The sequence below is a fragment of the Osmerus eperlanus genome, chromosome 22, assembly GCF_963692335.1.
Source record: "Osmerus eperlanus chromosome 22, fOsmEpe2.1, whole genome shotgun sequence".
NCBI lineage: Eukaryota > Metazoa > Chordata > Actinopteri > Osmeriformes > Osmeridae > Osmerus > Osmerus eperlanus.
The window spans coordinates 9,175,623-9,189,239 of record NC_085039.1 but is presented as its reverse complement, the minus strand read 5'-3'; the positions used below and the strand labels follow the sequence as shown (position 1 = coordinate 9,189,239).

Sequence of the window (13,617 nt, the reverse complement as noted above, 5' to 3'; positions counted from 1 at the left end):
AGCGACCATTGTCAGTAACAACGCAAAATGCGATATAGCCCTGTGTGGAGAAGCTGCCCCGGTAAATTGTACTACTACGGTACAGTACTAGTAGACTACTGCTGTGTTCGTCTTGGTAGCGATTGCGTTGGTTGAATTGGATTTAACGTTCCGTTGTATGGTTTAGGCTGAAATTAATTATTTTCATGAACAGATTGACAACGTTTAGGCTGTGGCAATGAAGTTCAGGTTAGTAGTTAGATAGACTTTTGATTTAAGTAAGGAGAGTGCCGAACATGTTCTGTCGCCGTTTGACTTCCTAAACAGCTGTGTACTGTAGATGTTTTTGTAGTGTGTCTCGCGTAAGCTACAGCGTTGCAGTTAGCTACACTGGTTTGAAACCACAGGTAATGGTAATTTCACCAACAAATCGTTTACTAATGTCAGAATAAATCCTACAACGAAAATGTATATGTGAGGAATGTGTATTTTAACGATTGAAAACAGATACATTATAGACCACTGTAGTATGTGTTTCCCGGGCAACAGAGGCTATAATGTCATGATGCTAATACTTCAGTGAAATAGTAGACTACTGTTTCCGAAAGTAGATGTACTTCCTTAATAATATCAGCTTATATTGTAGTTACATTACACATCACAATTGTGTGTCATATCACAAAGTAAAATGAGTAAATAGTTATCACCCTGGCCTCTTTGCTTGTGGCGTTTCTGCAGCTGCCTTGCAGTAAAGCTATAGTTAGCCTAGCTATCCCTGAACAGATGCGAAACAAATGTTCTGCCAAAGGTAGTCACGCGTGTTTTCGTGACGTTAGTGACGTAGTGACGTTAGTAACGTCAGTGACTGTGGCTAGCAAATTAGCTGCCTTGCAGTAAAGCTATAGTTAGCCTAGCTATCCCCCAAGTTAACAGATACGAAACGAATGTTCTGCCAAAGGTAGTCACGCGTGTTTTCGTGACGTTAGTGACGTAGTGACGTTAGTAACGTCAGTGACTGTGGCTAGCAAATTAGCCACCGTTAGCTTCACTTTTCGCCACAAAAACTTAACTTCAGCCTAAACCATGCAACGGAACGTAAATCCCAATAGAAGCAACTCAATCGCTACCAAGACGAAACTTTTGACACCTAGGTTGTCTAGGTAGGCCAAATATTGACTGAGTTTTAGGGGGGCAAAAAAAAAAAAAAATAATAATAATAATAATAATAATATATATGTGAGAGAACAAAGGTTGTGCTCTCGCCGAAGGCTTGAGCACACCCAATTAGGAACGACAGCCGTTGGGAGAGGCAGACGGAGCAAGGAGAGGGAGAGGCAGAGAGAGGCAGAGAGAGAGAGGCAGAGAGAGAGAGAGAGAGAGGCAGAGAGAGAGGCAGAGAGAGAGGCAGAGAGAGGCAGAGAGAGACAGAGAGAGAGAGGCAGAGAGAGAGAGGGGCAGGAACATATGTGAAGGGAGAGGAAGAGAGGTAGAGACGTCTCACTGGGGAACGGAGGGTGGTGGGGGGGGTGGGGGGGAGTAAAACGCAGAGAGATTGAAGATGGCAGACAGAGGGAGAGAGGTAGACCGAGAGAGGGAGACAAGAGTGAGATACAAAAAGTAGAACATCCGTGCGTGGTCGCGGCCGTGAGAGTGTGAACAGATGTGTCTGAACACCAGATAGCAGGGAAGAAGAAGAGGAAGGAACGCAGGGTGAGGAATAAAGAAGAGGAAATCCAGACTGTAAGGCGCTGAGCAGAGACACAGAGAGAGAGAGAGAGAGAAGAGAGAGAGAGGCAGAGAGAGAGAGAGGCAGAGAGAGAGAGAGAGAGAGAGGCAGAGAGAGAGAGAGAGAGAGAGAGAGAGAGAGAGAGAGAGAGAGAGAGAGAGAGAGAGAGAGAGAGAAAGAGAGAGAGAGGCAGAGAGAGAGAGGCAGAGAGAGAGAGAGAGGCAGGCAGAGTGTGAGAGAGAGAGAGAGAGAGAGAGAGAGAGAGAGAGAGAGAGAGAGAGGCAGAGAGAGAGAGAGGGCGGGAGAGAGAGGCAGAGAAAGTGAGAGAAAGGAACAACGTTTGCTGGCAAAGGCCAAAGCAGCATTGCCGCAAGGCAAACACAGAGACTGTGTGTTCCGGAGCCTTCTGGCCAGCGCCGGAGCAGCAGGACACACCGACCACAGGACTGAGGGGTGGAGGGGTTGGAGGAGGGGAGGAAAACCCACAGTGGTCCGTCCCCCGTCCCCCACCTCCTCCTCCCCACACTGGGCTGTCCTGCGGCTGGGCTGAAACATTAGCGTAGCCGCCACGGCCCTCCTGAGCCTTTTTAAAGCGGGCATTAGCCCGGACGCCCGTAAAAAAATGGGCCTGAATGACACCCCTGGTCGCCGTTACAAACTAGCGTGGCTAGCTACGCTGTGCGCGGCTGGAGCTGAACGGATGGAGGGGGGGTGGGGGAGAGGAGGATAGAACAAGCCTGTAAATTCCTCAGCTGATAAGCGATTATATTGGTTGGGTCAAGCGGCATTGAGCTAGGCGTTGCTGCATGGCGGTTATGGGAGATTCTACACATACCAGGGGTGCTGGAGAGGCCAGGTGGCGCTTTGTAAAAACGTGTGATGGCGTGACGTGGGAGCAACAACAGCTAGCTAACTATCTGAGGTATGTTAGAACTAGAGGAAGAAGGGGGGGGGGCGAGGGAGAGAGAGAGAGAGAGAGAGAGAGAGAGAGGACGAACAGGGAAAGCTATAAATAAAAAGCTTTTGAAGTTCCCCCTCCATAAATTGGACCTCGTCTCGGCGGCTCGTTCGCCGAGCCGACGGGAAGCTTTCCGTGCCCGGCTGGCACCTCATTAAGGAGAGGGAGGAAAAGCCCAAAACACAGGAGGGCGAGCGAGCGCCAAATTCCGACGATATCGACGGCAGAAGGTTGTTTCCAGAATAAACTGAGGGGAAATAGATAGTGGATGTCTAAACCCGGTGTGTCATAAAAAATACATGAAAGTCCCCCTTTGTGAAGTCCTGCCCAGCCAAGACAGTCAGTGACACGATGCGTGACCTTTGACAACTACTAGACTACCTCTTATCTTATCGGGACCGACAGGTCCAGTGGAACTTGTATTCATGAAGAGAAAAAAAAAAAGACAGAATCACTTTAAAAAAAAAAAAAGAGGCCGTGAGGGACTGCAACAACAATGGAAACCATGGAAACGTCCCAGGAAAGAATGAGCGAGACGCATAGGTCTGCGATGTTAGGATATGACTCAGCGCTCCGCGGCTTACGATAGGACCGTCGGGGCGCTGAGGAGACGAGCCGAGCCGGGCTAGCGTCTCGAGAGAGAGAGAGAGCGTAGGCCGACGAGGGCCTGCTGAACGGAGCCAGGCAGCTCCACTCCCTCAAGGTTGCTGTGACATTGACCGCCTTTTGTCACCAACGCCAGCAGGGAGCCGCGCGCACACACACACACACACACGCACGCACGGGATGTCAGTCAAGACTAAAACAAGCTGTCAATAATAAAAGCACAATAAACTGACTGAGGGGAAAAAAGGGAGAAAATACGTGGCCTAGTTAGCTTGGAAAACAAAGAGAGAGAGAGAGAGAGAGACAGAGAGACAGAGAGAGGCAGAGAGAGACAGAGAGAGACAGAGAGAGACAGAGAGAGAGAGAGAGAGAGAGAGAGAGAGAGAGAGAGAGAGAGAGAGAGAGAGAGAGAGAGAGAGAGAGCGCACTTGTGTGACTGGCTTGGTCCCCGTCACCGTGGGAGAGGGTAAGGGGTTGTCTTCGATAACCCTTTCATGGCAGCAGACGAGGACAAAAAAAGAAGAAGAAGCAAACAGTGGATTGGAGGGAGGAAAAAGCTGAGGTCATGTGACCCAAGTGCCCCTTCGTCCGTCAACAACGTCGCGGTTTAGCGGTAACGTTACACAACACGGCCTAATCCAATCCGGGGCAAACAAACAAGCTCAAGGGCCAACACGTCTCACTGTCGGCGATGCATCGGGTGGGGAAAAAATGTCAAGATACGAATGCCGTTCGTGCCTTTTGGAGAAAAACTCCGGCGTGGATTCGTCAGCCGGGAAACGTGCAAATAAACATCTCGGCTTGACCCGGAGAAAAAAAAATAAACAAAAGAACATCTGAACTCCACTGAATTCAATGGACAAAAAACAGCGCAGAAACGCAGAAAACCAGAACTGCACCCGAAAAAAACACCTTCAGGTCCATTCACACAAATACCCTAGTGTGTACACCGAAGATTTGAGTCAACATCTCCAGGAGGACCCGAGCACAACAATCGAAATCCTGTTACATAAACCTCCTAGTTGTCTAATAGGGCTTTAATTGGACTAGAGACCTGGTACAGGCTGAGCCCGGGTCCTGCTGTGTCTACACAGGGCCAACATGGGACGCCTCCCACTCCACATCTCTCCAATTAGCCAACATGGAGGGAGGGAGAGAGAGAGAGAGGCCCAGGCCAGGACACTGGACATTCCCCTGGACCACCGCCAAGACTCACAGCCCCTCCAGCCTCCGTCTCACCTCCTCCCCCCCCCCCCCTCCGTAGCCCACCTCCGAGCCCCTGCCGGGCCTCCCGTCCGCTCCCCCCCCTCCCTCCCTCCCCCCCCCCCTCCCTCCCTCCCCCCACCGCCCTCACACGTAGCAGACGGGTGCAGCGGAGCGGGGCAGGTTGCAGCCCTCTTACATCAGGGAAGCCCCCGCTGTCACCCACGTAAGCAGCTGCCTCAAGGCCTGGGAGACGAGCATGCCCTCACTGACACGCTTTCTCTCTCTCACACACACACACACACACACACACACAAACAAACACACTCACTAACACGCCAACACGCACTCCCTTTAAAACGATGAACTAGCCCCGGCGTACTCGGAACAATTTACATCTTGATTTCTGTTTACTTTCGGGAGGGGAAGGACAAGTGCCGCCTTGCTGCCTAAAGCAAAAGAAAAGGAGGGAGGGCGGAGGGAGGTAGGGGGGACACACACAACGCCGGCCGTCACACAATCCTTAAATTCATTTCCAGGGCGATTACGCCAGGCCCGGCACAACAGCTGTTTAGCTGCGGAAGGCTTTAACCCCCCCCAACCCGACTTCAAAAATACCCCCAGTCAGAGACAAGAAGATAATGGGTTTTTGGCTAAAGCAACATCCATTGAATCAAGTTGATTTCCCTACACACACCCCCCCCCCCTCACCCAACTCCCTCCCTCCGAGCAGACAGGCACATTAGAGCGCGTGATTGGTCAGGCCTGTGGGGCGGTTGTTCTTAAACAACCCGATGACAGCAGCAGGCCTCAGTGGCTGAGCGACCAGGGTCGAGCTCAGGTCGAGACATCATGTTCTCTTCCTGGCGCTGGGCTCGTGTTGCAAAGGGCCGGGGCGGTGGCTGGGATAAGCGGCCGCGGCGTTGCCATGAAACGCCGGGACCGAGGGAGAGAGACACTGCTCGCTTGCGGGAGAGGGGAGATAACCGTCGGGCGCCTACCGTGGGGGATCATGACGCCCCGACTAGGATCGGCTCGATGACCCAAGAGGTCGCTTGGGTCATCGAGGTTCTCTGTCGCGACTTGGGTGTCATGTCAAGTCAAACGACCGATCCTTCCCTGTTTCGTACAGGGAGGGGGGGGAGCGGGGGGGAGTTAGGACGTCGGATACGGTTGCCTGGGTGTCCACTCAGTTCCGTTTCAGGGAGCGGATCAAAACAAACGTGTGGAGCGATTAGTCTCCCTCCCAGGCGAATCGACTGTACGTTGTTTGACACAGGTGGCCAGCTCTGATCTAATAGTGACGTTTCTCTCTGTTCTTGTCCATACTTACTTGCCTGAGATAGTTCTCAACCCCGCTAGACCAAGTATTTTTTTGTTGGTTTGCTTTTTCGCACAAGGACATAGGGTGCCGTTAGGTTTGCAGTCCCCTGCTGCCCTGCCGTCTGCTGTTGAAGGGGAACTGGCCCTCGGCCTTTTTCTGCGGGGGGGGGTAAAAAAAAAAAAAACTATGGCTCCACCACTAGCCCAACACCAGCGCTTTCTACTCACTACTCTTCACTTCCAGTCAATGCAGCGCACCCCCCCCCCCCACCCCACCCACACAGACAGACTTGTTTTTTTTTCCCTTCCACCCTTCCCCTGCTTCTCTCACCTCCCTCCGTCGGGGGGTGGCTAGAGGGGAGTGTGGGGAAGGGCCCCTCACCCTGGGAGTGTGCGGAAGGGGTGAGGGGGTGGGGGAGGCACCTCCCGACCTGATTAACAACTGCAGAGCATTAACTAACTGGCTGGGCCTTGAGCCTGACGTTAACGGGCACAAACTCCCACGGTTAGGCGCATTAAGCATTCTCAACATGTCCCTCGCTTTCTAAAAACCCTCACACACACACACGCAGACACCCTCCCCCAGCCCATCCACAACTCACAATGCATTTTCATTTCATCACCCCACTGGTGTGTGACGATGGAGATAAGGCAAAACGGGGAGAGAACGGTGACAGAGATGTCAAAGGAAAAGACGGGGGGGAGAGAGAAATTGAAGGAGAAAATGATGTACTTCAATTAAGACGCGCGGGAAAGATATTAAAAGCTATACTCCAGCGCCGTGGGATAGGGTGCAGAGCGGGTGGAATGCAATGGAAGGCGACAGTTCAATCAAAAACTCGTGCTTCTTCGCCCCAAAAAAAGGTGGGGGAAAGGGAGAGCAATTTCTAATAGTCTGTATGTAAATTCAGGGTAATGCAGCACATTCAGAGGCATGTGTTGGCATGCATGCAACAACCCCACATCCATCTTTTTATCCTAAACCTCAGGTGACAGTAAAGGCTAGTGGACCCCGGGAGGGTTTTAAACCGAAAATGTGTCATCTGACTTCCAACAGCTACATGTCTTCTCATATTACATGACAAATCCGTTTCAATACCGAGCTGTTTAAGACAAACATGGGTAGCTAAGCTACTACACCGGCGGTGCTCCTCACTTATCAAGACCACGACTATGTATTAAAATCAAAAGCAGACCACATTTTGAAACCGCAAAAAAAAATACCTATCAAAGAACGACCAATTCGTCGACAGACGTTAGAAATCTCCAAGTGAATCCTTTCAAATACAGGCCAATTTCCACTCCACTGTGAAACTGATTTATTTTGTTTACACAATGATATTAAGTTTTCAATGTCAGTGTCAAAAACACGATTGAATGCGCAACAACACTGGACTGGTGTGGTACGGTATAATATATCCTGCTAGCTTGCATGTCTACCGTTAACTTACAAGGGGTACTGGAGTTATTCATCGCCAAATTGGTGTTTGGATGTAAATAAAATGCAATCGAGGGTCAGATTGTAACCGTGGCGTACGTGTCTGGAGGTATCCTACGGTGCTACACTCGAGCAAATGACACTTCAATCCACAACACCAGAAAATTTCAGTCTTACCTTGCGTCTTCACACGTCGAGGTTTGGCAGCTTTTAATTGCGAATTGGTGCATGGCAGAAATGGATGTGGAAAACCATTTTTGAAGCCTTTTTCTTCTCGAGTACCCGTAAAAATGATTCTGGAGTTCAGGGTTTCAGTCGTGGTCGCAGACTGCTAGCGGCAGCAAGGTTCAGCTGTCGTGCGACCGCAGCTTACTGACTGGATTACCGCCAGAGCAGCTTTTCATAACAAAAATACCGAGGCAAATTGTAGCCAGCTGGCCAGCCAGATACATCAAGTACTTTGTATGTATAGAGCAAAAATGAAGTGTAACAATTCTTGCTAATAACAACGACGAACTTCAAAGTAGCACGATAACGTTATAGAAAAAAGCACAGCTAGCTACCGAAAAACATTAGAGACAAGTACTGTATCTTCAAAAAGCAGGCAATATGCTGAAACTAGTTGGCGATAGTCATCCACTGTAGCAATATTTTACAGATTAGAAATAAATCAGGCAGCTTTCAGAGAATAACATTAGCCGATGACTTCGCATAGAACTGATGGCGCAAGCCAACTTGTATTAAAGTGCAAAGGAAATGTTTGTTGTTTAGGTCGCTAGCTGAAGAGCTAGCAGGCTAGCAACAACATCTGACCGACGAGCTGACTACCGCACAAATGCAACTTGAAAAAAAGAATCCCACAAAATACATTCTCGAGGAATCCAAACGTAGGAGTGGACAGTCATAATATGCGTTCAGTAAGCTCTCGTTGACAGCGCTCCTGCAGCCATTTTGTTCAAACTAACAACACTGCTCTCCTCTCTTCTGAGCAGAAATAATGCAGGAAGTGGCCCCATGCCCGTGCAGCCTATCCATGTGACACATCCAACCAACAACACACCCGCCCCTGGCTCCACCCAGTCATACCCTTGACAATGGCAGTCTGATCTGCTTACAAAAAATGATGGACAGGCAGATCATATTTCTAAGGTAATTGCATTCATAGGCTTGGTGCTTGGTGCATATATATATATCAGTTTTCTGAGGTTTGATAGCTTATTACCCACCAAGAACAAACGGTCTCCGTGCGTTACAGCTCTGCAGTGGAGAGTAAATTGTGGGATTTATTTACATCCCCATGTGTAAATCTACTTAGTGCTTAACATAAGTATACACAATTTATTTATTTTTTTAAGACAAAGTGAACTTGTTTAAAAAGCATATAATATAAAAAAAGGTTACTACAATATAATAATACACGATAATAGGCCAGCATTACTTCCCAGAGAAACACTAGATTCTACATCAACCTCTTCAAAATCTTGATCACATGAGGTCTAGAAAGACAGAAAAGGGCCACTTCCACACCATTCACGAAATGATTGATTAGACCTACGCCTATGCCCTTTAAAGATGCATCTAAAGACTGAGGGGGGAAAAAAAGGATTGTGGCCCCTGCCCATTCTCTTGCCTCTTTTCTCATGGAAATGATTGTGCGCACTTAAGCGCACACATGGTGGGAACAGGTCAAGGCTGTGGTCCACAAAGGGCAGGACTGACCAGAATGAACACGCTCTCAGTTTCAGCACACCATCGCCACAGATGCCTGGAGTGACTGCTAATGAAAAACCCAGAGCCTTGTCCAGAGAGCCTCTTCCGATTCGAGGCAAGCTGCCCAAAGCTAATAAACCAGCATGCTTTGCTTGAACGGAAAACCAGCTGTTCAGAAAGTGGGGGTTAAGAGAGGTGAAAGAGAAGGTTTGATTACAAACTCTCGCGGCGACTGACAGGCCTGTAGTGTCTGTTATTTTCACGCTTTTGTGTTTTCTCAAAGTCGATTTGGGTTCCAGCACAGACACCAGTCTTAACACGTCAAACCGAAGTAGCCTTACAATAAAGTTAAGAAGTACTTCAGCCTCACAATGTGCCCGACTTTGAACCAGTCATATTGTAACCCCAGTAGTTATTAGTGTCAAAGAAATCGCCCTGTGGATGATATACGGCTCCTAAAAGGACATTACTGACAAATAGCATGGCATGAACAAAGAGGAAGAAGTGAGAGTGTGAGCCCATACACAGCACCATTCAGCCAACGCCACCGCTATCCTTTTTAGGTGTCTTTCCACTGTTTCTTCGACTTGGCCAATTTCCTTAATTGCTTTCACATTTAAGCTCGGGGTACTGTCAGAAGGAAAAGAAAGTGCCTGTCCTGACACTCTGATGAGAGAGGAGCCGGATGGGGAGAGGACCATGGCAAATGGGAATCGCTCCCTCACTCTCACCTCGTATAGCCTACCACCACCACCATCTTTCTCCTTCCTTCCTTCCTTCCTTCCTTCCTTCCTCCTCTCTCTCTCTCTCTCTCTCTCTCTCTCTCTCTCTCCTCTCTCTCTCTCTCTCTCTCTCTCTCTCCCTCATGTTTCTCTTTATCTCTCTCTGTTTCCCTCTCATGTCTCTCTCACTCACCCCCCTATATCTCTCTCTCTCTCTCCCTCATGTTTCTCTCTGTTTCGGTTTCCTCTCATGTCTCTCTCTCTCTCCCCCTCATGTTTCTCTTTCTCTCTCTGTCTCGGTTTCCCTCTCATGTCTCTCTCTCACCCCCTCTCCTCTAATATTGTCTCTTTTCTATGCAGCCCTCTGCCTTTTGTTTTAATTCCAGTTCAATCACCAGGCCGCGTTCCACATGAGGTTTTAATTTCAGGCCTGCCGCGGGAGCTTTGCAGAAACACACACACACACACACACGAAAGCACATGGTTTCTGAGAATGTTGTGGCGGCATGTATATTTAATGCATTTGCTGTGGCTACATTTCATACTTTAAACATGCTTCCCACAAGGGAAAGTCTTTTCTTCCAGACACATTAATAACCCGACGGTTAAAACTATAGAAGCCACAGCATAAACCAACTGCACAGATAATCTCTATGGATTGGATATATCCCCCCCCAAAAAATACATATTCCACTGCCAGAAAAATAAGTCTAGCCGACAATCAAACGTTTCCCAATAGGCCCTGATTTAGCTTTGCTCTAAAACTAAGCCCCTCTCCAAATGAACAGCTTATCAGCCTTATCTAGTGGAATTAACTACACAAACACAATAAGGAGAAAGTAGCCAAACATTTCAGCGAAGCGACGAGCAAAGAAAAATAGAGGATAGCCTGAATTTTTCACCAGTTGTGGTGGACTACACGTCAATAACCAGCGTGCTTTTCGCACGTGGTCGAGAGTGATGGATGACAAGGTCAGCGTGGCCGTATTGATTGCGAATACTGAGTTCTCTCCACCGCACGGTGTCTGGAGTCATCGAGATGCAGACAGTGGCTGCCGCCTCCTCACAAAGTGACATTTCCAAAGGCATGACTTGACACATGCAAAGCTAACCGGGAGGATAATCACGACATGTTCCCCGGAATTCGCAATGAGACACAGTGTGCCGCGTGCCAACTAAAGTCGCAGGATACGCATACTGCGCCTCGCCGCCTCTTCAAGGGAGAACTGGAGAAGGTGGCCAATGGACAGTCATTCAGAACACTAAAAGGTATTGCGTTGCCGACTTCTCCAAGGCCTACTCCATTGTAATATGGGTGTGGACGGTGACCAGTGTCATCATACACATCAGGAAGAGAGACAGATAGAGGGTCAGAGAACGAGAGAGAGAGAGAAAGAGAGAGAGAGAGAGGTGAAGAGGCTGAAAGGGAGTGAAAAAGCTGTGTTCAGGTGCTATGTGGACCGTGCCAACGAAATGACCCTGGTTTTCTATACCGTATAGGGCAATGCAACAACCAGAGACCGCAGAAGGACAGACAAAGGGATTGGGGCATTCAGTATGTGTGTGTCAATGTGTGCGTACGTGTGTCATGACGCACGGTGTGAGTGTGTCGGTGGCCAGACGCACGTGTGTTTTTCCTGGCGTTAACTTTTGCGAGGGGGAGTGTGTGTATTAACCTGTTTACGCTCCTGTTTCGCTCGCGAGACAAAAATGCTGCCTCCCCCTTCCTCAGTTACGACGCACTAAATTCTAAAAAATATATTTTTTAGACGCTACACATGTTATACATCGTTGGAAAGCTACGATTCTTGTGCTTCCATTGAAATAAACCAATTCAAGATCAAGTCGCAATAGCAAGCAAAGTCAACGTCTTTTTCCGGTGAACATTCCTTCAACAATGCCAAAGAAAAAAGTTGTACTCACCCTAAGTTGTTCAAATAGGTCCAGGTGTGCAAATTATGCCATCAAAACTTGATCTGCGTAAGTCCCAAGGGTTCAAAGTATCTAACCATGTAAAGTAATTCGTCCAAATACAATGTTTTACGTTCATGAATAGCCATTATCCTTTGTTTCATTATGCAAGTTAGCCGACGGAAGAAACAACTTGTTCACATAAAAGTGTTATTTTCTCAGATTTATCAACAGAGTATTTACAAAATGAAGGTCTCAAAATGTCCGTTGAACCCTCCCCTTTTGATTGACACCTTGTTCGACCCAATAGGAGCTTCCATGCCCCGTTGACAGCCCTCTAAAGCCAACTAGGTCTGTGCGTCCTGCCCCCCCCCCCGCCCCCCCCCCCCACACTCGTTCTAAACAAATTTCTCGAACTGGCTTCGACTGGCTCTGAAATTAGCTCGTTAGCCTTGTAGCTGACAGCTAGCTGAAAATGCCAATACCTCATTTGTATGCGTCTGTGGAGCCTTCAAAATAACAGTCGATTGCGCAATATGGTTGACAGAATCAGTGTTCTTTGTGCGCCAATCCTTGGAATCAGATAAAGCACTCCAATGTGTTCATGCTTCAGTTTTTGTGTTTCAGTATTACTAATTAGGGATTTAGCTATTATATATGATAGTTCTAAGTACCACCTTTCATTAGAGATAACAATTATGAAAAATAATACCTTTTTATTTGACCTTGACCTTGGTTACAAAGGGTCATTTTGGAGTCTCCAAAAGACCCTTTTAGAAAATTCCTGGATGTACTCTTATAAAAACATGTGTCAAATATGAATATATTGTGGTATTATGTTTGACTTTTGATTTTAATTGGGTAAGGCTTCAACCTGTGGTCCAATTTAGTCTTCCAGATAATACCTACCACCTCTAGGCCTATTCAGGCCTCTGTTTTCAAAACAAAATCTAGGCGGAAATAGAAATTTTCACTTTCCTTGTGTTCAAGCTTCTATTACTCAACACTAGAAGGACTGACAGGGGTCCTGACAACAGGGGACATAACTTCAGAGTGTCAGCTTTCAAAAGAGATCATTTACATGCATGTACTCCAAATGGTTCAAGAACAGCTTCCAATTTACTTTGGGTATGCTGTTTAGGCGTTTTTAGGCACATTTAACAGGATGCTTAAGAGGTTAATATGTAGTATATGTAAGTGTGTCTGTGTACCATGTGTGTCGTGTGTTGAGCAGAGCAATATGGCGCAACAGGACAGGCTTCAGAGCGGTGGTAATTTCCCCAGAGACTGCAGAACAGGTAAAGGCCAGGGAGAGGAAGAAGGGAGGGAGAGAAAAAAAGAGAGAGGGAGGGGGGGGGGAGTGTGTTAGGGAATAATGAGGAGCGATATAAACAGCGTGAAGAAAAATAGACTGGGCCAGACTCATACAGACGCAGTGACTAGCAACATTTCACGTTCAATTTTGTCTCCTACGATCATCAAAGCGTTCGCCGGGAGAAAGATAATTATAATATATTGTTTTCCAACATGCATTCCTAAGGTATTCATCTATTAATTACAATGCAGCCTTTCTTGATGACCTTGTATCTTTTGTTGTTCATGGCGGCCTTTCATATTATTATATTTCCTCCCCGATAGCTAATACTTCTAATTATCACCCAAAGAAAATACAAGTGAGCACAGTAGCCGTTAGCATATTGATGTGTGTGTGTGTGTGTGTGTGTAAGTGCCTATATTAGCCTGCCCTCCTTCACCGCAAACTCATTAAAGGGAATAAGACCTGCGTGGATTTTATGGTGTTTTGGGAACTGACTGGTTAATCAGATTTATTGCACACTTAGGCCTAATTGATTGCTTTTATGGATTTAAATGAATAATTAAGCGCTAACAGGCGTGGCTTCAGTTTCATCAACCTCCGAGTGGCTTTGGCGGAATGACGATCCTAACCCCGGGAAGGAGGGGGAGCACGGCTTGTCAGTCACCCGCTGACGTCACGCTCCTCCCTCCCCCCTCACTTCCTGTCCTCACTTCCTGTCCTCAC

At 47.8% G+C, this 13,617-nt stretch overlaps 1 protein-coding gene across 1 annotated transcript in view; it reads right to left on the bottom strand.

Annotated features, from left to right (window-relative positions):
• The window catches only part of tnrc6c2 (trinucleotide repeat containing adaptor 6C2), a 46,102-nt gene extending 37,859 nt beyond the window's left edge, over positions 1–8,243 (bottom strand). The window contains 1 exon segment of the mRNA XM_062448899.1: positions 7,411–8,243. The gene's annotated coding sequence lies outside the window, so the exon portion shown is untranslated.
• Positions 8,244–13,617: the final 5,374 nt, after the last annotated feature.